This window comes from Salmo trutta, unplaced genomic scaffold, assembly GCF_901001165.1.
Source record: "Salmo trutta unplaced genomic scaffold, fSalTru1.1, whole genome shotgun sequence".
Lineage (NCBI taxonomy): Eukaryota > Metazoa > Chordata > Actinopteri > Salmoniformes > Salmonidae > Salmo > Salmo trutta.
The window spans coordinates 32,540-60,241 of record NW_021823195.1 but is presented as its reverse complement, the minus strand read 5'-3'; the positions used below and the strand labels follow the sequence as shown (position 1 = coordinate 60,241).

At 40.2% G+C, this 27,702-nt stretch overlaps 7 non-coding genes across 7 annotated transcripts; all 7 read right to left on the bottom strand.

Moving 5' to 3' along the window:
- Positions 1–2,275: 2,275 nt before the first annotated feature.
- trnav-uac (transfer RNA valine (anticodon UAC)) lies at positions 2,276–2,348 on the bottom strand. The gene has a single exon. It is a non-coding gene; the product is annotated as a tRNA-Val (tRNA).
- Positions 2,349–2,488: 140 nt separating this feature from the next.
- trnam-cau (transfer RNA methionine (anticodon CAU)) lies at positions 2,489–2,561 on the bottom strand. Its single transcript has one exon. It is a non-coding gene; the product is annotated as a tRNA-Met (tRNA).
- A 558-nt stretch (positions 2,562–3,119) lies between these two features.
- Positions 3,120–3,192, bottom strand: trnav-uac (transfer RNA valine (anticodon UAC)). Its single transcript has one exon. It is a non-coding gene; the product is annotated as a tRNA-Val (tRNA).
- A 980-nt stretch (positions 3,193–4,172) lies between these two features.
- Positions 4,173–4,245, bottom strand: trnav-uac (transfer RNA valine (anticodon UAC)). Its single transcript has one exon. It is a non-coding gene; the product is annotated as a tRNA-Val (tRNA).
- A 779-nt stretch (positions 4,246–5,024) lies between these two features.
- On the bottom strand, positions 5,025–5,097 carry trnav-uac (transfer RNA valine (anticodon UAC)). The gene has a single exon. It is a non-coding gene; the product is annotated as a tRNA-Val (tRNA).
- Positions 5,098–5,238: 141 nt separating this feature from the next.
- On the bottom strand, positions 5,239–5,311 carry trnai-uau (transfer RNA isoleucine (anticodon UAU)). The gene has a single exon. It is a non-coding gene; the product is annotated as a tRNA-Ile (tRNA).
- Positions 5,312–6,713: 1,402 nt separating this feature from the next.
- Positions 6,714–6,786, bottom strand: trnav-uac (transfer RNA valine (anticodon UAC)). The gene has a single exon. It is a non-coding gene; the product is annotated as a tRNA-Val (tRNA).
- Between the last annotated feature and the right edge of the window lie 20,916 nt (positions 6,787–27,702).

The following is a 27,702-nucleotide window of genomic DNA, read 5'->3' as shown; positions in this document are numbered from 1 at the left end:
GACCTTTCGCATGTGAAGCAAACGTGATAACCACTACACTACAGAAACTGCTGCAACACTTATCGGCAAGGAGTAAACCGAATTTTAAAGATATTCATGCCACGTATTTGATTTTCCGAAATAAGGATTTAATGAAATTCTCTGTTACCACTATGGTACTTCTTGAATGTGTCAATGAGCGTTGTTTCCGCCTGGTACAAACCAAGGACCATTCGCATGTGAAGTGAACTTGATAACCACTACAATACAGAAACTGCTGCTACATTTAGCTCCAAGGAGTAAACCGAATTTTACAGATATTCATGGCACGTATTCGAATTTCCAAAATAAGGCATTTATGAAAATAAATCTCTATAAACACTATAGTACTTCCAGAATGTGTCAATGAGCGTTGTTTGAGTCTGGTTTCGAACCAGGGGCCTTTCGCATGTGAAGCAAACTTGATAACCACTACACTACAGAAACTGCTGCAACAGTTATCTGCAAGGAATAAACCGAATTTTACAGATATTCATGGCACGTGTTCGAATTTCCAAAATAAGGCATTTATGAAAATAACTATTCTCTGCTGCACTGGTCAAAGAGCACTGTTTCCGCCTGGTTTCAAACCAGGGACCTTTCGCGTGTGAAGCAAACATGATAACCACTACACTACAGATACTGCTGCTACAATTATCTGCAAGGAGGAAACCGAATTTTACCAATATTCATGGCACGTGTTCGAATTTCCAAAATAAGGCATTTATGAAAATAACTATTTTCTGTATAAATGCGGTACTCATTGCATGTGTCAACGAACTCTGCTTCCGCCCGGTTTCAAAACGGGGACTTTCGCTTGTGAATCGAACGTGATAACCACTACACTACAGAAACTGCTGCTAAAATTAGCTGCAAGGAGTAAACCGAATTTTACAGATATTCATGGCACGTATTCGAATTTCCAAAATAAGGAATTAATGAAATTCTCTGTTACCACTCTAGTACTCCTTGAATGTGTCAATGAGCGTTGTTTCCGCCCGGTTTCGAAACAGGGACCTTTCGCATGTGAAGCAAAGGTGATAACCACTAAACTACAGATACTGCTGCTACAATTATCTGCAAGGAGTAAAACGAATTTTACAGATATTCATGGCACGTATTCGAATTTCCAAAATAAGAAATTAATGAAATTCTCTGTTAGCAATATGGTACTTCTTGAATGTGTCAATGAGCCTTGTTTCCACCCGGTTTCAAACCAGGGACCTTTCACGTGTGAAGCAAAGGTGATAACCACTAAACTACAGATACTGCTGCTACAATTATCTGCAAGGAGTAAAACGAATTTTACAGATATTCATGGCACGTGTTCGAATTTCCAAAATAAGGCATTTATGAAAATAACTATTTTCTGTATAAAGTACAGTGCCTACTGCACATGTCAAAGAGCACTGTTTCGGAACAGTTTAGAACCGAGGACGTTCCGCATGTTAAGGGAATGTGATAACCACTACACTACAGAAACTGCTGCTATATTTAGCTGCAAGGAGTAAACCGAATTTTACAGATATTCATGGCAGGTATTCGAATTTCCAAAATAAAGCATTTATGAAAATAACTATTTTCTGTATAAATGCGGTACTCATTGCATGTGTCAACGAACTCTGTTTCCGCCCGGTTTCAAAACGGGGACTTTTCGCTTGTGAAGCGAACGTGATAACCACTACACTACAGAAACTGCTGCTTGATTTTTCTGCAAGAAGTAAACCGAATTTAAAAGATATTCATGGCACGTATTCAAATTTCCAAAATTAGGTATCAATGAAATTCTCTGTTACCACTATAGTAATTCTTGAATGTGTCAATGAGCGTTGTTTCCGCCCGGTTTCAAACCAGGGACCTTTCGCGTGTGAAGCAAACATGATAACCACTACACTACAGATACTGCTGCTACAATTATCTGCAAGGAGTAAACCGAATTTTACCAATATTCATGGCACGTGTTCGAATTTCCAAAATAAGGCATTTATGAAAATAACTATTTTCTGTATAAATGCGGTACTCATTGCATGTGTCAACGAACTCTGCTTCCGCCCGGTTTCAAAACGGGGACCTTTCGCGTGTGAAGCAAACGTGATAACCACTACACCGCAGAAACTGCTGCTACAATTATCTGCAAGGAGTAAAACGAATTTTACAGATATTCATGGCACGTGTTCAAATTTCCAAAATAAGGCATTAGTGAAAATAACTATTCTCTGTTGAAACAACAGTACCTACTGCAGTTGTCAAAGAGCACTGTTTCTGCCCGGTTTCGAACCGAGGACCTTTTGAGTGTAAAGCGAACGTGATAACCACTACACTACAGAAACTGCTGCTAAATTACCTCCAAGGAGTAAACCGAATTTTACAGATAATTATGGCACGTATTCGAATTTCCAAAATAAGGCATTTATGAAAATAACTATTCTCTGTTAAAAGTACAGTGCCTACTGCACTGGTCAAAGAGCACTGTTTCCTCCTGGTTTCGAACCAGGGACCTTTCGCATATGAAGCAAACGTGATAACCACTACACTACAGAAACTGCTGCAATTATCTGCAAGGAGTAAACCGAATTTTATAGATATTCATGGCACGTATTCGAATTTCCAAAATAAGGCATTAATGAAATTCTCTGTCACCACTATAGCACTTCTTGAATGTGTCAATGAGCGTTGTTTCCGCCTGGTTTCAAACCAGGGACCTTTCGCGTGTGAAGCAAACATGATAACCACTACACTACAGATACTGCTGCTACAATTATCTGCAAGGAGTAAACCGAATTTTACCAATATTCATGGCACGTGTTCGAATTTCCAAAATAAGGCATTTATGAAAATAACTATTTTCTGTATAAATGCGGTACTCATTGTATGTGTCAACGAACTCTGCTTCCGCCCGGTTTCAAAACGGGGACCTTTCGCGTGTGAAGCAAACGTGATAACCACTACACCACAGAAACTGCTGCTACAATTATCTGCAAGGAGTAAAACAAATTTTACAGATATTCATGGCACGTGTTCAAATTTCCAAAATAAGGCATTTATGAAAGTAACTATTCTCTGTTGAAACTACAGTACCTACTGCAGTTGTCAAAGAGCACTGTTTCTGCCAGGTTTCGAACCGAGGACCTTTCGCGTGTAAAGCGAACGTGATAACCACTACACTACAGAAATTGCTGCTAAATTAGCTCCAAGGAGTAAACCGAATTTTACAGATAATTATGGCACGTATTCGAATTTCCAAAATAAGGCATTTATGAAAATAACTATTCTCTGTTAAAAGTACAGTGCCTACTGCACTGGTCAAAGAGCACTGTTTCCGCCTGGTTTCGAACCATGGACCTTTCGCATGTGAAGCAAACGTGATAACCACTACACTACAGAAACTGCTGTAACACTTATCGGCAAGGAGTAAACCGAATTTTAAAGATATTCATGCCACGTATTTGATTTTCCGAAATAAGGATTTAATGAAATTCTCTGTTACCAGTATGGTACTTCTTGAATGTGTCAATGAGCGTTGTTTCCGCCTGGTACAAACCAAGGACCATTCGCATGTGAAGTGAACTTGATAACCACTACAATACAGAACCTGCTGCTGCAATTATCTGCAAGGAGGAAACCGAATTTTATAGATATTCATGGCACGTATTCGAATTTCCAAAATAAGGCATTAATGAAATTCTCTGTCACCACTATAGCACTTCTTGAATGTGTCAATGAGCGTTGTTTCCGCCTGGTTTCAAACCAGGGACCTTTCGCGTGTGAAGCAAACATGATAACCACTACACTACAGATACTGCTGCTACAATTATCTGCAAGGAATAAAATGATTTTTACCAATATTCATGGCACGTGTTCGAATTTCCAAAATAAGGCATTTATGAAAATAACTATTTTCTGTATAAATACGGTACTCATTGCATGTGTCAACGAACTCTGTTTCCGCCCGGTTTCAAAACGGGGACCTTTCGCGTGTGAAGCAAACGTGATAACCACTACACCACAGAAACTGCTGCTACAATTATCTGCAAGGAGTAAAACGAATTTTACAGATATTCATGGCACGTGTTCAAATTTCCAAAATAAGGCATTTATGAAAATAACTATTCTCTGTTGAAACTACAGTACCTACTGCAGTTGTCAAAGAGCACTGTTTCTGCCCGGTTTCGAACCGAGGACCTTTCGCGTGTAAAGCGAACATGATAACCACTACACTACAGAAACTGCTGCTACATTTAGCTCCAAGGAGTAAACCGAATTTTACAGATATTCATGGCACGTATTCGAATTTCCAAAATAAGGCATTTATGAAAATAAATCTCTATAAACACTATAGTACTTCTAGAATGTGTCAATGAGCGTTGTTTGAGTCTGGTTTCGAACCAGGGGCCTTTCGCATGTGAAGCAAACTTGATAATCACTACACTACAGAAACTGCTGCAACTGTTATCTGCAAGGAATAAACCGAATTTTACAGATATTCATGGCACGTGTTCGAATTTCCAAAATAAGGCATTTATGAAAATAACTATTCTCTGTTAAAAGTACAGTGCCTACTGCACTGGTCAAAGAGCACTGTTTCCGCCTGGTTTCAAACCAGGGATCTTTCGCGTGTGAAGCTAACGTGATAACCACTACACTACAGAAACTGCTGCTTGATTTTACTGCAAGGAGTAAACTGAATTTTACAGATATTCATTGTGGGTATTCGAATTTCCAAAATAAGGCATTTATGACAATAAATATTTTCTTTATAAATTCAGTACTCATTGCATGTGTCAATGAACTCTGTTTCTGCCCGGTTTCAAAACGGGGACCTTTCGCGTGTGAAGCAAACGTGATAACCACGACACCACAGAAACTACTGCTACAATTAGCTGCAAGGAGTAATCCGAATTTTACAGATATTCATGGCACGTGTTCGAATTTCCAAAATTAGGCATTTATGAAAATAACTGTTCTCTGTTAAAAGTACAGAACCTACTGCACGTGTCAAAGAGCACTGTCTCCGCCCGGTTTCGAACCAGGGACCTTTCTCGTGTAAAGCGAAAGTGAAAACCACTACACTACAGAAACTGCTCCTTGATTTTACTGCAAGGAGTAAACCGAAATTTACAGATATTCATGGCACGTGTTCGATTTTCCAAAATTAGGCATTTATGAAAATAACTATTCTCTGTTAAAAGTACAGTGCCTACTTCACGTGTCAAAGACCACTGTTTCCGTCCGGTTTCGAACCGAGGACCTTTCATGTATAAAGCGAACGTGATAACCACTACACTACAGAAACTGCTGCTTGATTTTACTGCAAGGAGTAAACCCGAAATTTACAGATATTCATGGCACGTATTCGAATTTCCAAAATAAAGCATTTATGAAAATAACTATTTTCTGTATAAATGCGGTACTCATTGCATGTGTCAACGAACTCTGTTTCCGCCCGGTTTCAAAACGAGGACTTTCGCTTGTGAATCGAACGTGATAACCACTACACTACAGAAACTGCTGCTAAAATTAGCTGCAAGGAGTAAACCGAATTTTACAGATATTTATGGCACGTATTCGAATTTCCAAAATAAGGAATTAATGAAATTCTCTGTTACCACTCTAGTACTCCTTGAATGTGTCAATGAACGTTGTTTCCGCCCGGTTTCAAAACAGGGACCTTTCGCATGTGAAGCAAACGTGAGAACCAATACACTACAGAAACTGCTGCTACAATTATCTGCAAGGAGTAAACCGAATTTTACAGATATTCATGGCACGTATTCGAATTTCCAAAATAAGAAATTAATGAAATTCTCTGTTAGCAATATGGTACTTCTTGAATGTGTCAATGAGCCTTGTTTCCACCCGGTTTCGAACCAGGGACCTTTCACGTGTGAAGCAAAGGTGATAACCACTAAACTACAGATACTGCTGCTACAATTATCTGCAAGGAGTAAAACGAATTTTACAGATATTCATGGCACGTGTTCGAATTTCCAAAATAAGGCATTTATGAAAATAACTATTTTCTGTATAAAGTACAGTGCCTACTGCACATGTCAAAGAGCACTGTTTCGGAACAGTTTAGAACCGAGGACGTTCCGCATGTTAAGGGAATGTGATAACCACTACACTACAGAAACTGCTGCTATATTTAGCTGCAAGGAGTAAACCGAATTTTACAGATATTCATGGCAGGTATTCGAATTTCCAAAATAAAGCATTTATGAAAATAACTATTTTCTGTATAAATGCGGTACTCATTGCATGTGTCAACGAACTCTGTTTCCGCCCGGTTTCAAAACGGGGACCTTTCGCTTGTGAATCGAACGTGATAACCACTACACTACAGAAACTGCTGCTTGATTTTTCTGCAAGAAGTAAACCGAATTTAACAGATATTCATGGCACGTATTCAAATTTCCAAAATTAGGTATCAATGAAATTCTCTGTTACCACTATAGTAATTCTTGAATGTGTCAATGAGCGTTGTTTCCACCCGGTTTCGAACCAGGGACCTTTCGCGTGTGAAGCAAACGTGATAACCACTACACCACAGAAACTACTGCTACAATTAGTTACAAGGAGTAAACCGAATTTTACAGATATTCATGGCACGTGTTCGAATTTCGAAAATTAGGTATTTATGAAAATAACTATTCTCTGTTAAAAGTACAGTACCTACTGCACGTCTCAAAGAGCTCTGTTTCCGCCCGGTTTCGAACCGAGGACCTTTCGCGTGTAAAGCGAACGTGATAACCACTACACTACAGAAACTGCTGCTTGATTTTTCTGCAAGAAGTAAACCGAATTTTACAGATATTAATGGCACGTATTCAAATGTCCAAAATAAGGCATTTATGAAAGTAACTATTCCCTGTTTAAAGTACGGTACCTACTGCATGTGTCAAAGAGCACTGTTTCCGCCCGGTTTCGAACCGAGGACCTTTCGCGTGTTAACCTCTTATGGCTAGGGGGCAGTATTTTCACGGCTGGATAAAAAACGTACCCGATTTAATCTGATTATTAGTCCTGCCCAGAAACTAGAATATGCATATAATTATTAGCTTTGGAGAGAAAACACTCCACAGTTTCTGAAACTGTTTGAATGGTGTCTGTGAGTATAACAGAACTCCTATGGCAGGCAAAAATCTGAGATGCTTCTGTTCAGGAAGTACCCTGTCAGACCTTTTATTTTCTTTGTTTGACATCTCTTCCAAAAACTCAGGATCTCTGCTGTTACGTGACACTTCGCACGTCTCCAATGGAGTCTCAGAGCCCGGGAAAAACAGGAATGACGTAATTCAAAGCCCTGGCTGAAACAAAGGAGAACAACAGCTAAGTGGTCACTTAGTGGACTAAGCCTTACGCTCGCGACCCGAGTTGTTTCCGCCCAGTTTCGAACCAGGGACCTTTCGCATGTGAAGCAAACATGATAACCACTACACTACAGAAACTGCTGCTACAATTATCTGCAAGGAGTAAACCGAATTTTACAGATATTCATGGCACGTGTTCGAATTTCCAAAATTAGGCATTTATGAAAACAACTATTCTCTGTATAAATACGATACTCATTGCATGTGTCAATGAGCTCTGTTTCCGCCCGGTTTCACACCGGGGAGCTTTCGCGTGTGAAGCGAACGTGATAACCACTACACCACTGTCACGGCCCCTCATCTGCAGTGCAGGGGCGGTTCCTCCTGCAGGCAGAGGAGGGTCGTTAGTGATTGGAACTGGTGTGATTGGAGCCACCTTGGCTCAGGGTATTTAAACTGCTTCCCTAACCACACTCTCTCTTTCTCTCTCCCTGCTCCTCCAGGCTATGAGCCGGCCTGTGACAAGTGGGAGCTTGTCTGTAAGTTAAAGTTAATTGTACTTTAGTCTTACTTTAGTATTTTACTTTAACATTTTGTCATAGTTAAGGTTTTGTCTAGATTGTCTTTGCTTTATTATTGATATGTTTGTTTTATTTGTAATTTGGCTTATTTGACTATTTTATAGTTAACTTGGGTTAGTTTAGTTTGCAATTTTTTTTTTGTTTGAGGGGATGTTTTGGTTGGACCAATATTGTTGAAGAGTGTTGAGAGCCATGGTTTATTTTGGTTCAGTTAGCTTGGTAGCTAAGTTTGGTTAGCAATTCTCTCTGGGTTTTTGTTCAAGTGGGAGTCCTCTCCTGTTCAGGCTTATCAGTGAGTGTCAATAGGAGGCTCGTGGTGTTTTTGTTTTAGGTGGCAGTGAACGTGGGTAGAGCTTCCCTTTTCCTTTTCCCCTACATCGGCTCGGGAGCACCTCCGTGGTTATGGGGGGGGCCGCCAGTTCTGGTTGTCTTTTCCACTCCACTGGTTTTGTGTGCATAAAACCCCACCACATGTGACTGCACGAAGACCAGGGCCAGTTAGTTAGTTGTTTTTGGAGGATAGTGGGGTGTGGCTCCTGTCCTTGAACCCAGACTGACTGCAGGTGAGTTCTGTTTTTTTTTTTTTAGAGCATTTGTAATAGTTGTATTTGTTGAGGAAAATGTCTTCCATTCTGAGCAGTTTTGTTCAAGCTCCTTCAGAGGTAGTCTTAGAGTTGTGTACTAAGGAGCAGTTAATTGAAATTGCTGCACATTATCAGATTGAGATTGTTGATAAAAAAAATTAGACTGTTAAAATTAAATTAAAGCAGGGTCTTAGGGAAATAGGTGTTTTTCGGGGTCAGTCTGCTAGTAGTGAGGGTACACGTTTTCAGTCTAGTCCTTCATTAACTTTTGAGCAGCAGAGGGAGCTGTTGCAAATGCAGTTGGAGACAGCGCAATTGAGAAATGCTAATAGACCAGAAGGACTACCACAGTTTGATGTTTCACAGAATCTTCGTTTGTTGCCTAAATTTGATCAGTCAGATCCAGACACATGCTTTGTTTTATTTGAGCGTATTGCGGAAGCTAGAGCTTGGTCAGATTTGGACATGACTGTTGTTGCAATGTGTACTTACAGGTAAAGCACGTGAGGCTTTTGCAGCACTGAGTGTAGCTGACAGTAAAGTGTATGCTAGAGTTAAATCGGCAGTTCTGAAGGTCTACGAGCTTGTGCCGGAGGCATATCGTCAACGTTTTCGTTACAGGAAGTTAAATTCACAAACCTATTCTGAGTTTGTTGGTGATTTGACTTCTGCATTTAATCGTTGGTGTACAGCTTCTGAAGTTAGTACTTTCGAGGGTCTGTCTAATTTGATTGTGTTAGAACAGTTCAAAAATTCTGTGAGACCAGGTTGCGACATACATGAATGAAGGTGAAGTTAGTCTCCAAGTGATGCAGCAGTCCTCTCAGAGGAGTACAGGTTAACACATAAAAGCCATTTTGAGTCAAACAGTGACATGTACCATAAAAATAACTACTTCTAGGAATAGTAGGTCACCTTTTTTTGGAGCTTCTTTCTGAAGGCCTCAGCAGAAGTGTGGGTCTGGAAGACTTAAAGCATGGTTAATGCTAATACCTGTCGCTACTGTTTAGTTGAAGGACATTGGAAGAAAGACTGTCCTGTACTTAAATAAAGTCAGGTCAAGTTAAACCTGCTGTGTTGGCAGCTCCTGTTAAAGCCTCTGACCACCAGGGTGAGCTTTTTCAGCCACTAGTTTGATTCTCAGTCTTCCCACTGTGATTTTTCAGCCTTTATTTCAGATGGTGTAGTGTACCTGGTAGATGGCAACCAAAATGTTTCAATCAAGATCTTAAGACACTTGAGCCTTAGATTATTTTATTCTGGAATCTGTTTTGCCGTTCCTTATGGAGTCTGATACTGGCAGTTGTGTAATGGTACGTGGTATGCGTTTAGTTCCATTCTCTTCTCCTTTACATGGAGTTACCCTAAAATGAGGTCTGGACGAGGGTGATGTAGATGTTGTGGTTAGATGCCAGTAGAGGGAGTCCACATGATTTTGGGGAATTGTTTGGCAGGTAGTAAGGTGTGGGCAGATGGCAAACTAAACATCTTTACGAAGCAACCTTCAGTGTCCCCAGCAAGGGTATCTCCAGATCGCAACTGTGTCTCCTGAGTTATTTCCAGTTCGTGCTGTTAACCGCGCTGCCACTTGTAATAAGGTTGAGAGTAAGTCAAAAAGTCATGAGTTGCCAGTCAAACTCCAGACTGAACAGTTGACTAGTTCTAGAGATTCATTGATGGCTGAGCAAAAGGCCGATACTACCTTGGCTGAGCTGTTTGATAAAGTTGTTCCTGATTCAGTGGTGAGGAATAGTGCTCAGTGTTATTTTCTTCTTGATGGGCTGTTGGTTAGGAAATGGGTTCCACACTATGATCAGGGTCTAGGATAACCAGTCTTTCAAATAGTTGTACCTACTACTTTGCGAAATAGTGTTGCAAACTTCACATGGTGATGTGGCAGGTCATATGGGTGTTTGTGAAACTTATAATCGCATACTCTGTTATTTTTTCTGGCCACGTTTAAAGCGGGATGTAGCTCAGTTTATTAAAACTTGTCATACGTGTCAGCGCACAAGCAAGCCAAACCAGGTTGTTAAGCCAGCATTTTTGTATCCAATACCAGCTGTAGGGCAACCTTTTGAGCATCTTAATATCGATTTGTGTTGGGTCTTTACCACGGTCCAAGTCAGGTCATAGCTACTTATGAACGGTTGTCAAGCAACTAGCTTTTTCCTTGCGTTCCATCACTTCAAAATCAGTAGTTAAAGCGTTAACTCAATTTATTTCAACATTTGGGATTCCAAAAATCATCCCGTCAGATCAGGGGTTTAACTTTACCTCCCATTTATTTGCTCAGGTTCTCAAACAGCTTAAAGTTAAACACAATAAGTCTACTGCGTTCCATGCCCAGAGTCAGGGAGCTTTGGAACGTTTTCATCAAACTTTAAAATCCTTGCTTCGTGCATACTGTACAGAACTGTCTGCAGATTGGGAGGAGGGGTTACCATGGCTGTTACTAGCTGCTCATGAAGTAGTGCAGGAAAGCACAGGGTTTAGCCCAAATGACTTGGTGTTTGGTCATAAGGTGCGTGGGCCTTTAGCAGTGCTGCAGGATGGTTATTTGCCTGAGGAACCATCTCAGAACCTTATTGACTATGTAAATGGTTTTAGGTTGAAATTGTATAGGGCTGGTGAACTGGCAAAATAAACTAAAATGTTCTCAACAGAAAATGAAACTGAAATATGACGGACAGGCTGAGCTGCGTGAGTTTAGTCCCGGTGATCGTGTACTTGCTCTTCTGCCTCTTGGAAGTCCACCTTGAGGCAAAATACTGTGGTCCTTTCACTGTGTTGCGCAAAGTGTCAGATTTGAACTCGTATTGAAACCCTGGTCATAGGAAGTCTTCTAAATTATGCCATGTGAACCTGTTAAAATGTTATCACTCCTGTGATCTAAGCAAAGTGGAAGGCACTCCAGCGGTGAGGTCAGCGTTGACTGCTGCTCCAGTCACTGCATCTTGTGGCTTTAACTTTGTGGAGGGGGGAGAAGAGGTAGTTAGGGTTTCAGATGAGGTCTTACAAGGTCGGTTAAAAAAACTCCCAGACTTTGCAAAACCTTGGGGTTTTGGTAGATCATTTAGACTCGTGATGAATTGGTAGCTCTTATTAGAAGCTACCCTGTTTTGTTTTCTGACACTCTATCGAAAACCCATTTAATTGAGCATGACATAGACATCGGAGATGCTAAGCCTATCAAACAGATTTTATCGTGTATCTCAGGAGAAGGGACTGCAATTGGACGACGTGGTCGTCTACTCAGACTCCTGGGAGTAGCGTGTCTGTAGAGTTCAAGCCCTGTTCGGAACACTGGTGTGGGCCAGGTTGACTATCAATTTGGAAAAGTGTGAGTTTGCCAAAGCTACAGTCACATACCTAGGCAAGGTTGTTGGTCAGGGTGTTGTCTGTCCCGTGGAAGCCAAGGTCCAGGCTGTGAAGCAGTTCCCACAGCCCTCCACAAAGAAAGAACTGATGCGCTTCCTGGGAATGGCGGGGTACTACCGTGCTTTCTGTGAACTATTCAGTAGTAGTGTCCCCCCTGACCAATCTGTTGAAGGCCAAGGCTGAATTTATCTGGTCCACCCAGTGTCAAGTGGCATTTGATGCAGTTAAGGCTCTTTTGTGCTTGGCACCCGTGTTGGTAGCACCAAATTTTGGGAAACCTTTCAAATTGCAGGTAGATGCAAGTCAAATCTGTGCTGGGGCTGTGCTTCTCCAGGAAAATGATGAATGTTGAGTGTCCAGTCAGTTTCTTTTCCCAGAAATGTAATAAGTATCAGCAAAACTATTATGTAATTGAAAAGGAGGCTTTAGGTCTCATTTGGGCTTTACAGCACTTCAAAGTCTGTTGGTTCTGGTTTGACCTCTTTAACTGTGTTCACTGACCACAACCCACTTTTATAAAGTCCCTGCAAAATCCTAACCAGCGCCTGATGCGTTGGGCTTTGTTCTTGCAACCATTCAACCTCGATATTAGACACATTAGTGGTAAGGATAATATCATTGCTGATGCTCTGTCCTGTGCTCCTTGAGCCGAGTTTGTATTTTCTCTCTGCTGACCCCTGCGGGCTGTCTGCGCCTCTTTTCTCTTAAATTGCTCCCCAGGTACCAGGGCTGCTAAGTTTGACGGGGACAGTCAGCTAGGGGACACGGGGCTACTGCTAGGAGCCGGGACTGGTATCCGTTTTTTGGGGGGAATTTTGGGTTGTTTTAAATATGTTGGGTCGTAATTTGGGTTGAGGGTGGGACCCTCATTTTAAGGAGGGGGGGGTGTCATGGCCCCTCTGCAGTGCAGGGGCGGTTCCTCCTGCAGGCAGAGGAGGGTCGTTAGTGATTGGAGCTGGCGTGATTGGAGCTACCTGGGCTCAGGGTATTTAAACTGCTTCACTAACCACTCTCTCCCTCTCCCTGCTCCTCCAGGCTGTGAGCCGGCCTGTGACACTACAGAAACTGCTGCTTGATTTTTCTGCAATGAGTAAACAGTTTTACAGATATTCATGGCACGTATTCAAATTTCCAAAATAAGGCATTTATGAAAGTAACTGTTCTCTGTATAAATACGGTAGTCATTGCATGTGTCAATTAGCTCTTCTGCCCGGTTTCGAACCGGGGACCTTTCATGTATGTGTGAAGCGAACATGATTTGTTTCATTTTTTTATTATCAAAAAATTCTTATTTTTACAATGTGTACAGTACAATCTACAGAGAACAATACAGAAGACACTAGACTAACATAGACAGGTAAACATTCACCCCTATCAAATCAAAGAACCCAAAGATTTTTTTTTTACAAAAACAGACATGATTAAGATGACAAACCACACACCAAAAATAGGCAAATTAAAAACACCCCCCTATCAAATAACAATCAACAAAGAAAATATCAAAAGTGCTTTCAAAAATTACAAGTGATACCTCCACTCTCCTCTAGTGAAATTAACCCACTCCCTTCAACAAAAGATTCATCAATGTTCCATCCCATAATTAAACATATCTATGTGTTTACTGAACAGTGATAGAGACCCCACACCTTCACCCTCTTCCTGTCAAAATACCATAATTCCTCCTACAAAAAAAATAGCATACCTCACAAAACTCAAAACAATATTCAACAAACACACATTAACACCCTCCCATTTACCAGACACTTCAAATAACAAAAGTTCCTCCCACTCTTTCACAATCCCCCCCAGTTTATTTACATTTTTTGTAAAGTTAAGGAATTGTTAAATCCTCATTCTATAAACAAATGCATAAGAGTTTCCGGGAAACGTCCACATACGTCGCATTCCCTTTCTATCTCACCATTAATTTGCTTTAACACCACCTTTTAAATATTCTGTCTTAATTTGAAATCATTATTTTCACACTCCTTACTATTATATTTTACATTTAAATTTTCCCATATCTTTTTTCATCCAATTCCGGAAACTACTTTCCAAAATTCTCAGCAGCTGGCCTTCTACAAACTTTCCTACCAATATTCTATACAATCTTTTCACTGGTATACTAGATAAATGTACTTTCTTCTTACTGCTACCAATGAACAAATGAGGAAATGCAAATAAATCTTCTCTTTCAACTTCACTATTTATTAAATCAACCCATGCTCTTGGTATACTATTTATCTTGTCATATTATTCACTGTTTCCCTTCCCACCTCTTCATCCCATTCATTGATCATGTCAAATAGCTTCCCCAGGTAAAAACCCTGGAATTACCTCGTATTAGATTTTATTTACCATAGACCTGCACTCATAAATACCTTATCAAACTTTTTCCTTGTTCTTGATTTTCTCATTCAGAAATATAGGTTGATTCATAATCAGGTCAATATGTCCACATTCATAATATACATTAGGCAACAACTCTGCCCATGCATTTAGCACCTCTTTATAAAAATCTGGTACCTTTTCAAACATTGCCCTTTTAAGCCCCATCAATAAACCATTATCCTCACAACCACCACTCTCCTCTAACTAGACTTTAAAGTGTTTCCAGCCATAATCTTCACTTTCATACAAATATTTCTTTACTGTTTTTACCCTAATAGCTTTTCTTTGGACATCTAAATATACAAGTTTTAAACCTCCATCCACATTGTCAGCTATCAATGTTTTCTGAGATTCTCACTACTTTCCATCCCATATAAAATTAGACGCCACATTATTCAATTCATTTAGAGCCCACTCAGGCATGTCCAGGACTCCCAAAACATACACACATTTAGATAATGCCAAAGCATTTGAAACAATTACTTTCCCTTGTAACTTTAGTTCTCTTTTCCAGAAATTCAACGTTAGCTTGACTTTAAGGATCCCAGTCCCAAGTTATATCTTTTGCTTCTTTCTCCTTTACACCAATGTTTACTCCCAGCACTTTAATAAAATCCTTTGCAATCGTGAATGGAATCTCACTCATTTACATTGATATCACCAACAAACATTTCAGTCTTCTCTATTAACTTTAGCACCTGTTGCCTTACCATATATATCTATGATTCCCATAATGCTTTCTATATCCTTCACAGTACAAGTAGTGTCATCAGCGTACTGATGTACAACACTGACACCACCACCTGGGATTCCAACACCCCTTACTACTTTATTACTATTTATCAATGTAGCTAACGGTTCTGTAGAAACACTGTACAGCAGAGCTGACAAAGGACAGCCCTGCCTTACTGACCTCTCCACAGGGAAAGTATCTGTTAACACTCCGTTACATTTAACACAACTTTTAGCCCCATTATACAACAGGTTGATCCAAGATACAAACTTTGGCCCAAACCCAAACCTCTCAAGTCTGTAATAAAAAGCTGTGCTCCACTCTATTGAAAGCTTTGTTAAAATACAGACTTAATACTATACCACTATTTTTCATTTGATTAACCTCTACGGGCCACGGTGGCAGTATTGAGAATTTTGAAAAAAATATGTGCCCATTTTTAACTGCCTCCTACACCAACTCAGAAGCTAGGATATGCATATTATTAACACATTCGGATAGAAAACACTGAATTTTCTAAAACAGTTTGAATGGTGTCTGTAAGTATAACCCTAACCCATCCCTAATTGTACAAATTACATCTGCAATATCTCTGCCAATCACCTTTTTCATCCTATTCGCTAACACTAGTCAGTATCTTATAATCTGAATTTAGAAGGCTAATAAGCCTATAATTTTCTAACTTTAATCTACTGCCCCTATTTTTGAATTAGATCATTAACATTCCAGTTGACACTCAGGGATTTCCTTATTCTCTTCCATATAATGAAACACCCTCACTAAAATGGGTGCCAAAATATCTACAAAGACTTTACAGAACTCATTTGTTAAACCATCCAAACCTGGACTTTTATTGCCTTGAGTGTTAACAATTGCTTCCTTGATTTCCATAATTGAAATCTCTTCATCACATCATTCTATCTGCCTGCAATACTTTGGCACTAATTGTATCCAACACTTTTACAACACACATTATCTAGCTCACTCTTTTTGTAAAGATTTCTAAAAGGTTTCAACTATCTAAGATCCCAACAAAATCGTTTACCTTGACCTTTTTCATCTTCCAACTCTACAATGTAACTCTTAGTTTTTCTTTTTTCCAGACCCAAAAAAAAGGATGTACATTTCTCTCCCTCCAAAGCGTACTGTGCCCTACTCCTAACAATGGCACCCAAACATTTATTTTTTTCATAATGACCCAGCTCTGCATGGATTTTCAAATATTTCACAACATCAGTATCAGCCTTTTCAAGTTCATGCAACATCCTATTCCTAAGCATTTATTTCTGCTTATCTAAACGGTTATGATTTTTATCATACCTAATACTCCTATTTTTTACTTTCTCTTCCTCCCACCATAAACACACTCTTAACAGTACATTAGACATTTCATCATTAATACATTCAACAATTTCATTTCTATATCCTTCCTCTAACAGACTGGCATTTAAACACCAGACACCTCCCTCCTCTCCACACAAACCCATTTGAAATGACATTACTGCATGATCACTATGCTTTAGTTATGACACCTTAACATGCTGCACCAATTCTTGTTTTGCTAGACAAATCAATTCTGCTTTGTTTTAATTCCTTTAGAACCACCTGCCTTCTAGAGAATACTCTGTTTGGATTTTCAGCCCTCCATATATCTACAGGATTCTCCTCATTCATAAATTTCCATAATGCATTTCTAGAAGTCACATCTAAATTTAGCACAACTAGAGGCATCCATTCTACTACACCTCACATTAATATCTCCTATCAGTATACAGTTTTCTGAGCAGTGTTTTTAATTTGTGAAACATTTCTCTCCTTTCAGATTCAATGTTTGAAACTAACATTAATTAAACTACATTTTGAACTTTAAATTCAATTACAATAAGTCTGCCATTGTCAGCATATTTGTTTTACATTTTGCACCACATCGTTTTTTATCAAAATAGCCACATGTTTTATCCCTTCCATGACTACAAAAAATTAAATCAGACCATTTACTCTTAATCTCCTGCATTTTGGAGTCTGTCCAATTGGTCTCTTAAACACGTCTGCCTTAAGACACTAATACCTGCTCATGTTTCTCAAACTGTTACCGTTCAGGAATGCGACTAATCATTATTGTGTGCAGAAGTATAATCAGAGCCAAACGAGTCCTTTCAATACATTTTCTTTTTTCCAACTCCCATCATCTCCCTAGTTTAACAATGACCTCTTATTTTTTTTTTTACAAACTGAAGATCCTCACTATCTATTTCATCATCCGTCTCTTTATTTGGATTTTTGGGGGGAGGGGCTGTGAAGCCTTTTGAAAAGTGCGCTTTAACAGTGCCCGTGACTTCAGTGGACCCAGCCCACTCTTTGGTTTAATTTTTACACAAGCTTAAAGCTGGCTCAGGCACCTGAGAAGCACCTTGCACCATCTATACCTGTGTATGCATTTCACCCATGTGCTGCTGTTCCACCTTGTCAGCAGCAGAGACTAAAACCGCATCTCGTGCTTTGCCATAAGACATTACAGGCTCTTCAAGCTTATCTGCCACTGTCTCTGGAGTCACACTCCATGTCACTCATCCTCTCTCCATCGGCACACTCCCCTCCCCTTCCTCAGACGTGAGGTCCATTGTTTGCAAAAGTAAGTGGTGATCTCCCTTATTACAGCTACATCTACATCTAACTTTGGGTCTGTCACACATTACCTATGTTCCAACATTCTCTGGCATAATGCCCTTGTTCACTACATTTGTGGCATGTGAATTCCGGACATTCCTTAAGTATGTGCCCCGGCTGTATACATAATCTACATACCTTCACTTGATTGTCATGGCTTACACGGAAATATTCAAATCCCTCGACAGTTACATTTGGTAGAATATGGCAAGGATTGCACATTGTCTGTAAACTTTACCTTGCAAAATCTCGTCCCATCTACAATGTCCGTTCCTGGCCACATCCTCCTCTTGATTGGCGTGGTCGCCTTCACCTTCCAGCCTTTTAGTTTCTCTTCTATCTCCTCATCCGTAATGTATGCGGGTAAGTTAAAAAAGGACACCACCAGCTCATCGTTCCCTAGTTCTTTAGCCATGATTTGACAGTTGTTTATCTTTAGCCCGTCTATTAGTCTTTTCCATTTACATGAGACATTGTTATTTCATACTTATTTCCGTCTATCATTCGACATCCCAGTATTGTTCCGCTAACTTCCCTTATTCCTCAGCAATTCCATCGTTATTATTATCTCGTCACTTATTTCCACGTTCACCGTCAGCTCCTTCTCATGTTCTTTTTTCAGTTCTTCCTTATATTCTGATTTCACTGTCCTTTCTCGTCGTTTGTATTCTTCATGTCGAAGCCATGTTGTCCGTCCGGTTATTTTAAGCAAAATCCCCCAAACAGCTCACGCCGATGGGGATAATAACAAACAAATTTATAAGTCAAACCTAAAAAAAAAAAACGATATTCTCTCAAGCACTGACACCTGCTTCTCTTCCACTTCCTGAACATCCAAAAACGGGCGTGTGAAGCGAACGTGATAACCACTACACTACAGAAACTGCTGCTACATTTAGCTGCAAGGAGTAAACCGAATTTTACAGATTTTCATGGCACGTATTCGAATTTCCCAAATAAGGCATTTATGAAAATAACTATTCTCTGTATAAATACGGTACTCATTCCATGTGTCAATGAATTCTGTTAGGGTTAGGGGTTATGATAAATTCTGTTTTTGCGGTTTTTCACCTTGCGTTGCACTGGCCTATTGTGATCTGGGTTTATTGGGAGGGTTGTGTGAATGTGAGATGTAAGTAGGTAAACTATTCATACATTTTGCCATTCAATCCAAGTGGAGCCAGAGATCTAAGGGTTGGGGTTAGGTTTAATAATGACAGATGAATCTGATGTGCACTGGCAACTTAAAATAAATGGTAACTATTGTATAGAGACTAATTACAAAAAAAAAGGGTGGGGAATAATAGAGGACTAGGATCATAATTTAAAATAAAACCTGGGTTAAGAACCAGGAATACAATCCTAAGGATTAGAGACCAGGGGACAAGGTCAGAACAATAGTCCAGGAGTTAGGGTTGGGTATGAGTGTCTAGGGGTTAGAGTTAGGTATATGAGCTTCAAGAGTTAGGGTTAGATAAGGGGTTAAGGTTAGGATGGGGAATAAAGGTTAGGCATGAGGATCTAGGGATTGGGGTGGGGGATTAGGATTTTAGGAACTGGGGGTTAGGTATACGGGTCTAGGGGTTAGGATAGGGAATCAGGATTTGGGAACTTGGAGTTAAGTATTCAGATCTAGGGGTTAAAGTAGGGTATAGGGACTGGGATTTAGGATTTCGGGACTAGGGGTTAGGGTTGAGTATTAGGGTCTAGGGGCTAAGTTTAGGTATAGGAACTGGGATTGGGAACTAGGGGTTAGATTCGGGATCCAAGGAAAAAATAAGGGAAAAGGAGAGGACCAAATAGGGGAACCGCCCAACAAAAAGTACGCATTAAGGACAAGTGCTATTAAACAAAGACAAATCCACAATAGACGAATCAACATGCCACACAAAGTGAAAACATAAGTGCTTTCAACTCAAAATAAGTGCTATAAAAGTATACAAGAAATAAGGTAACCACACCACACTAATGAATAAAAAAAGTATATAAATAAAATAAGTGCCATCATTCATGGGAAGTGCTTGAAAAACAATGAATTCATAAATTAAATAAACATTTATCATGAGCGGCTCTCCCACGGCCCCCCACCCGTTCCTAGCCCCTAAAAAAGATACTCATTTAACCTCACCGGAGATGGCGCCTCCCATCAGGTAGATAAACAAACGTTTAATATTTTTCATTCAAGCCCTTAGGATCTATCGTTTGGAGGCGCCCAATCCAAGATCTGTCCATCCCCTGTCTGTCCTGGACCAGCTCCCATTTGTCTCCAGACAAAATACTAAAATGTTCCACTGCATGTAAGCCAAAATGCAAATACAATACAGTACTCTTATTACCTTTAGCCATATGGTATAGATGTTGTTTGAGTCTGACCTGTAGTGCATTCTTTGTTTCTCCTAATATAAATCTTTTGGCACAATTTGCACTTAATTCCATAAATCAAGTTTACAGTGGACAATTCAATTCTGTCTTACAAGGAACCCCAAACCCGAGAAGTTATTAACAATGTATTTGGGTCTCCCCAAATATTTATCCTATTTTAGGTACATCTTTCATCTGGAAGGCAGAGTGGACTAACATGTCCCCGAGGTTATTATTTTTTTAGATAGGCTGAGATTACTCTACAATCTACCAGCCCATCCACAGCTTGTTGAGCTTCCCGGAAGTTAGACCTCAAGGTCCTACTAAATCCACCCAAGCTCCCAGAGTATGTAGTAACAGATGGTATCAAATTGTGTGTTTCTGCTGTTTTATTGTAACCCCTTCCCTTCCAAATAATTGGCCTACCTCTGCTTTTATCACCCTAAGGAAACGTTTGGAATATCCCCGTGGCCCCAAGGCTCTAAAAAGAATGGTTGTGGCCTCCTCCACGTGCTCACATAATGTACAAATTCTATTAAACCGGATCAGCTGAGATTTAATTATCCCTATAAAAGGTATGTTTTGGATGATAGGCATGCTCTGCTACATAAGGCAAGTTATCTGTCTGCTTGAAGAAGACTTGTGGCCAATGATTTAGTTAACCCCTCAAATACAAAGAACCTGAGTGTCCAAAAACCCTAGTTTTCCCCTTTGTATATTGTGGGATGTTGTAATGGCAGGATGATGTGTATTGAGGATTTTAAAAAAAACTCAGTCCTTCATAGAACTCACCCAGATACCAAAGAGGTCATCCAAATACCTGAGATATAAAAAAGGAAGGGTCTTACATGGCCGTTCCATGGATCTGAAGATAAAACTTATTAAAATTAAAATCATTCCTCAAACTCAACTCCAACAAATCTAAGATTTCTTTATCCGGGCGCTGAGGGTCAGGAAACCTATCAAAGGCCCGTTTAACTGCCCGCAGTCCCAAAGGAGTATCAATATTTGTGTATAGTGAGTTGATATCTATTGAAAATAAAAACACCCCCAATGGTAGTTCAAGACCTTTAAGTTTACCAACAAAATCATGTGTCTTTTACATCGGAAGCATGCTTCTGTGATAGTGGATTGATGAAATAATCAATATATTCAGCAATTCGATATGATTCCGATCCACAGTCACTAACAATTGGGCGTCCACTAGGGATCTGAAATGGCACCGACCACTCTTCCAAAGGTTTATGGATTTTTGGGAGGAGATAATTGTCGCTGTCTAGGTACATCTGGGCCCAGAAGATGGGTATATTTACATTTACGTCATTTAGCAGACGCTCTTATCCAGAGCGACTTACAGTAGTGAATGCATACATTTCATACAATTTCATCTTATTTTTTTAAATAATTTTTTGTGCTGGCCCCCCGTGCTCTACCAACTGAGCTACAGGGAAGGCTGTATATTGCTTTGGAATTAAACTTTTTTTCAAGCAATTCCAACAATATCATCTTAATCATGTTTTTGGTCTCAGATTGAATAGTGATCTAATGCGACAATTTTTCGGGTTATTCAGTTGTCTGTTAGCTTTCAATAAGTACTGTACTCTGTCCATGATTACAATCTGTGATCCTTTATCTGCAGGCTTAATAACTAAATTCCGGTTTGACCCCAACAATTTAATAGTGCTGACTCCAATACCGTCATATTCCCCCCAGTTACCGGCCCAGGTCGGAAACGCCTAAATGCATCGAGATCCCTCCTGATCAATGTTTGAATGGATGGAGACATCGATTGTATTCTGGGTTCCCAAACCGAGGGATCTGTAAACGGTACAAAAGGAATGTCAGTATCATAATTAAAATGATCCAACAATTTCAGCCTCCTATGGTATATGTGTAGGTCCCTACGAAGCTCCATCCGGTCTAAGATTCCTGGAGTGGGGATAAAAGACAATCCCCGTTCCAATACATTTCTTTCTACCTCAGAAAGCCTATGAGTGAGAGATTAGTAATATTTGAATGTGGAGCTGTATTAGAGCACTGTTCTCCCCTTACATGTTTAAATTATCCAACCAAAAGTTTAAGATGGTATTTCCTGTTTCAGATGTCCAGTGTACTGGGTCACGTGGCCATGTGTGGAACCTAAGTTTACTAATCTCAGGTAAATAATTACATTGCTCTAGGATCCTTCGATTAAGTTGATCCAAGAGTGACTGTTGCTGTTTTTCCAGTCTGAGTAGTTAATAATGGGCACATAGAGTGGCATTAGGAAATGTACTTTCTGCCACTTTCAACAGTTGTAGTTGCTTCCAGGAGGTTAACGCCAGCTGTTTCAAAAGGCAGTTATTTAGCCCTCCCGATAACACCACCTTCTCCACTGTTGGATGTTCTAACTTCTCTACTCCTTTTAAGTGGTGGAATGTAGCCCCAGGGAAGCTATCTGCTTGCACTCTGGAATCGGTAAACCCAGGTATCCATGAAATATTAGTCTCCAATTATAACAATTGGTTTTCTAATTGTAAGTTCCCAATCCAAAATATTCCTGGTAGAATTTGGGTGCCTAACTGGTTCAAGGCTGGTGGATATAGGCCTCCTGACAGGGAAATTAATCACTGGAGTAGAAAAGGAAACCCCCGTGTAGGCCTCAGCTGGTATAAATCCCACTGTTTTACTCTGACCTGAACCAAGAGGGGAAGTACCCGAAGGGAGTAGCAGCCGGGGAACTGGAGAGGCGGCAACGTGGGGCCCTCCTGGGGGCTCAGACAAGGATGTTATCAGGAAAAGTTCAGTTTTGTCGTCACTTATCATTTCTTCCCCCCCCTCTCGGGTCCCAAGGGCAGCCACACACGGGTCCCGCTCCCCTCCAACTCCGGGTTCCTCCTGGCCAGAGTCAGATAAAGAGGCAATAGTATTACTACAACATTACTGTAAAGACCTCTTAGGACCATCAACAAGAGCAGGCCTTACCTGTGTTTCCAGATATCCACCCCCCCCCCCCCCCCCCCCCCCCCCCCCCCCCCCCCCCCCCCGAGACGAACTCGGTGGTTAATGGATCTCCAGCAAGTGCTTGGGGTCTAGGGGAATGTGTTTCAGCCGTAACCAAAATGGTTTCCCCCCCGGGGGACCAGATCCAGCTCTAGAGCTGATGGGCTTGGAGACCTCCTAGGGGGGCTCCTCTTAGGTCTGTTTTTAACCCCACCCTTAACTAACCCACTGGCCGGACTGCTGTTTCCCACTACTTCCACATTACTGGGAGCTGGAGACAGGACACCCGACAAGGGTGGGAAAAGCCTCCATAGTCAATTGGCCTGGACCTACCACCTCAATAGCACTGGCCTTTGGAAGCATAGCCTGTAATGTTGCCACTGATGATTGGGTAAACTTACGTCTATCTTTCCCTTGCCCAAGCAACAGCTCAACCAAAGGAATTAATATCAAATCTCCCCACCTCCTGTAACCCTGCTGCCAGAACTGAATCATAATGGTCCACTAAGATTCACATATTGGTGTCCATCCAGTGGTCCGTATTCTCCTTAACCGGCTCCAAAACGGTGGGATTGGGTGAGGAAGGTTTGATTAAGGCTGTAAGTCTCACAACCTGTTTCATCATGCCAGGCGGGAAAGACCTTTTCATTTGCAATTCTGCTAGAATTTCTGCATGGTGAATGGCTTGTAATAATTTGAAGTACTGCTTAGTCAGTTTAAGATCAAGAGGTTTTAGGGCTATCCAAACTTAGCCCTGGGGGGGAATATACCCACTATCGGCTGCGCCAAAGACTAAAACCGATTTTTCTCCTGGGAAGCATCATTTTCTCCTACTATAAAAAACAGTTTTAATCCACAATATTATGCCAACTGAATCTCCACCGCCCTACAGTTGTTGGAGTCAAAAACAAAAAAGGGGTAGAGAAAGAAGAAATTTAAAAAAAAATCACAACATTTTCATAAGATTAGTGTCCATCCAGTGGTCCGTCTTCTCCTTAACCTGTTGAGGATCTTATCCCGATCTTATCCCGGTATTGGGATTCATTGTCATGTGACCATGGCGGGGAATTCAAAACTGCAAGAGTAATCATTTCAAAAAATCAAATAATCAACTATTTTCCTCCATTTGAAAGATATATCTCCTAAATCTAACCACGCTGTCCGATTTTCAGAGGCATTACGGAGAATGCATAAAGTTAGGTTATGTGAGGAGAGTACATTGACAATAGCTGCGTGTAATGTTTAGCCAATTCAAAGAAGGGCATCAACAGACAGAAAACTAGCTAGAATTATGCACTTACCTTTGACAATCTGCATCAGATGACACTCATAGGACATTATGTTATACAATACATGCATTTTTAGTTCCATCAAGTTCATATTTATATCCAAAAACAGCATTTACAGTCGCGGTGAAATTCAGAATTTTTTTCGGCTCGAATGCACCCAGTGAATCCAGCATTACAAATCACGGAATTACTATTCGAAAACATTGGTAAATTATAATATTGTCATTCAAAGAATAATATATTATCATCTCGTAATTGCTACCGAAGGGCCAGATCTCAAAATAACTTTACTGGGAAATCACATTTTGTATAAACTGGGTACTATGCTAACAACAATAAGCTATATGCTAAGCTAAGCTAAGCTATACCGTTAGCATTAGCATCATCTAATATCGATAATAACATTCTAAATATCCCCTTACCTTTGATTATCTCCATCAGAAGGCGCTGCCAGAGATCCCAGGTCCAGAACAAATGTGGTTTCTTTTGACAAAGTTCATAATTTATGTCCAAATAGTTAGCGTTCAGTAGGCTCCCACAAAATGAGGTGGGCAGTGTAAAGTCACGTCGAAAAACTAAAGAAAACCTAGTAAATAATCTATTTACGTTTGTTTAAACATGTCAAACGTTGTTTAGCACTAATCTTTTGTTCCATTTTTAACGTGAAACATCAGTAAACATCAGTAATATTTTCACACAACCTATCAAGTGTCTAGAATAAACGATAATGACAAAGGCACTCTTCTCAGATTCATGCGCAGGCGCAAAAAATGAAGTGATGACGTGTCAACTTGTAAGCTTTCTAATTCGGTGTGTATTTATCACAGATGCTTCAAACAACTTTCTAAAGATCGTTGACATCTAGTGGAAGCAGTAGGAGTTGCGAACTGAATCCTTTCTCACTGTGGTATCTTTAAAACAATGACACTAAATAGTACAGTCACAAAATTCTCATTTTTTTTAATCTATTTTTCACAGGTTTTTGCCTGCAATATGAGTTTTGTTATACTTACAGACACCATTCAAACTGTTTTAGAAAATTCAGAGTGTTTTCTATCCGAATGTGTTAATAATATGCATATCCTAGCTTCTGAGTTGGTGTAGGAGGCAGTTAAAAATTGCCACATATTTTTTTCAAAATTCTCAATACTGCCCCCGTGGCCCGTAGAGGTTAACCAGCTCCAAAACGGTGGGATTGGGTGAGGAAGGTTTGGAAAATGTAAAAGAAAATCACATTTTCATAAGACAAAACAATTCAAATCATGAAAGTCCCTTAATATTGTCCTACCAAATAATTATTTGGTGATGGTTCACTGACCAGAATAGTTTGTCCATTTGGATCAGCAATATTCAGGGGTAAGAAAAAAATCCTTCACCTTAGTCTTTTTCCAGGCATCTTGTTCTCATTGGAGCTTCCTTTCGAGTGAGTTTTATAATCCAAGATGCCTTCATATGCTAGATTCCATGGTGTTGTTGCATTCAAATAGTCAGTGAACCAAAATAAAGGCGTTTCAAACAATTTCAAATCCTTCAATCCAAAAAAGGAATTAAAACAGTTTAAGAACCCATTAAGGGAACTTTCAGAAGTTTAAAACAAGGAACAAAGACCTGAAGTTTCAGCCTGATAGCTTTCTTCAGAGGTAATGAGTAGTCACTAACAACTGTGTTAATATGGGGAGCTAAGAGGGCGGATCCATACCTCCCAGAACATGTCTATTGCTCAGTCCTCCGTCAATCTTCCCATTCTCCTCCAATCCACAGTCCCGATAGGGGTTGGTGTTCAATCATTATGTGCTGCTCAACAAACCAGTTAATGAGTAGTCAATGACACCTGTGTTAATCTGGGGAATTAAAGGGGTGGAACCATCCTTCCCAAACCATGTCAATTACTTAGTCCTCCATCAGTCCGCTCATTCTCCTCCAACAGTCCCAATTGGGTTGGGTGTTCAATCGTTGTGAACTACTCAACAAACAAATTAAAACAACGAACACACTAAAACAATCAAGTCTAAAGTCTTTTAATACCCAAATACTGTATAAAATATCAGGCACGGGCTAGGTTGGGTTTGAGGATAACAGATGAATCTGATATGCACTGGCAACTTTTTAAATAAATACCCTAATTACTAAAAAAAGAAAGGGGGGGAGGAATAATAAGAGGACCCGGATCATAATATAAACCCTGGGTTAACAACCAGGGATACAATCCAAAGGAATAAAAGCCAGGAGCCAAGGTCAAAATGATAGACCAGAAATTAGGGTTGGGTATGAGAGTCTAGAGGTGGAGTTGGGTATGTTGGCTCCAAGTGTTAGGGTTAGATAAGGGGGTATGAGGGTTATGATAAATTCAGTTTTTTTTTTGTTTGTTTTTTCACCTTGCGTTGCACTGGCCTATTGTGGTCTGTTATTGTTTCCAGTCTGGGTTTATTGGGAGGGTTGTTGGTGTGAATGTGAGATGTATGAATAGTTTACCTACTTACATTTTGCCATTCAATCCAAGTGGAGCCAGAGATCTAATGTAGGCTATACACTTGGAATCTTCGGCCTTTCTCTGGGCTATGGTCCAGGTAGTGTCACGGGTGTCGTAGGGTAGAGTGGACCAAAACGCAGCAGGAATATGTGCACTCATCATCTTTTATTAAATGCACAAAGAAGGTAAAACAAACACATACACAAAAAACCACACCGACTAACAGTCCGGTAAGGCACAAAGCTATACACAGCACAATCTCCCACAAAACCCATGAAAACAAACTTCTACTTATTGGACCTTCAATCAGAAGCAATGATAACCAGCTGCTTCCAATTGAAAGTCCAAACCCAATAAACTAAACATAGAAATAGACTAGACTAGACAGGACAGAACAGTGCCCAAAAACCCCGGAATACATAAATCAAACACCCCTCTACATAGACACACACCCCGAACCACATAAACCAAATACCCCCTGCCACGTCCTGACCAAACTACAATATCAAATAACCCCTATACTGGTCAGGATGTGACAGACAGTTTCTAGCCCAGTGATGTTGAGGTGTGTTTGGAAGTGTGTAACTAAATGTGTGGACAGTTTATTATTGGTAATTGTATATAGATGTTTGAGACGTGTTAAAATTGTAGATTCAGTTTCCCCCACATAGTTTTTTTTTGGCATAATGCACAGGTGATTGCATAAACTGTTAGTGCTGTTTATGTTCATCTGTTGTGTGATTTGGCTACAGGTGTGTGTGGGTTGTGTATGTTTGTCAGTTGTCTGTAGTAGTGGCTTTCAGTGGGTACTGGGGGAGAGGGCCTGTTTGAAAATGTTGCATTGACTAGGAGATCCTTCAGATTGGGGTTCCTCCTGTATGCTGAGATCGGTCAGAATGGTTGTAGTGGGGGGAAAAGGCATGTTGTGTTAGAAA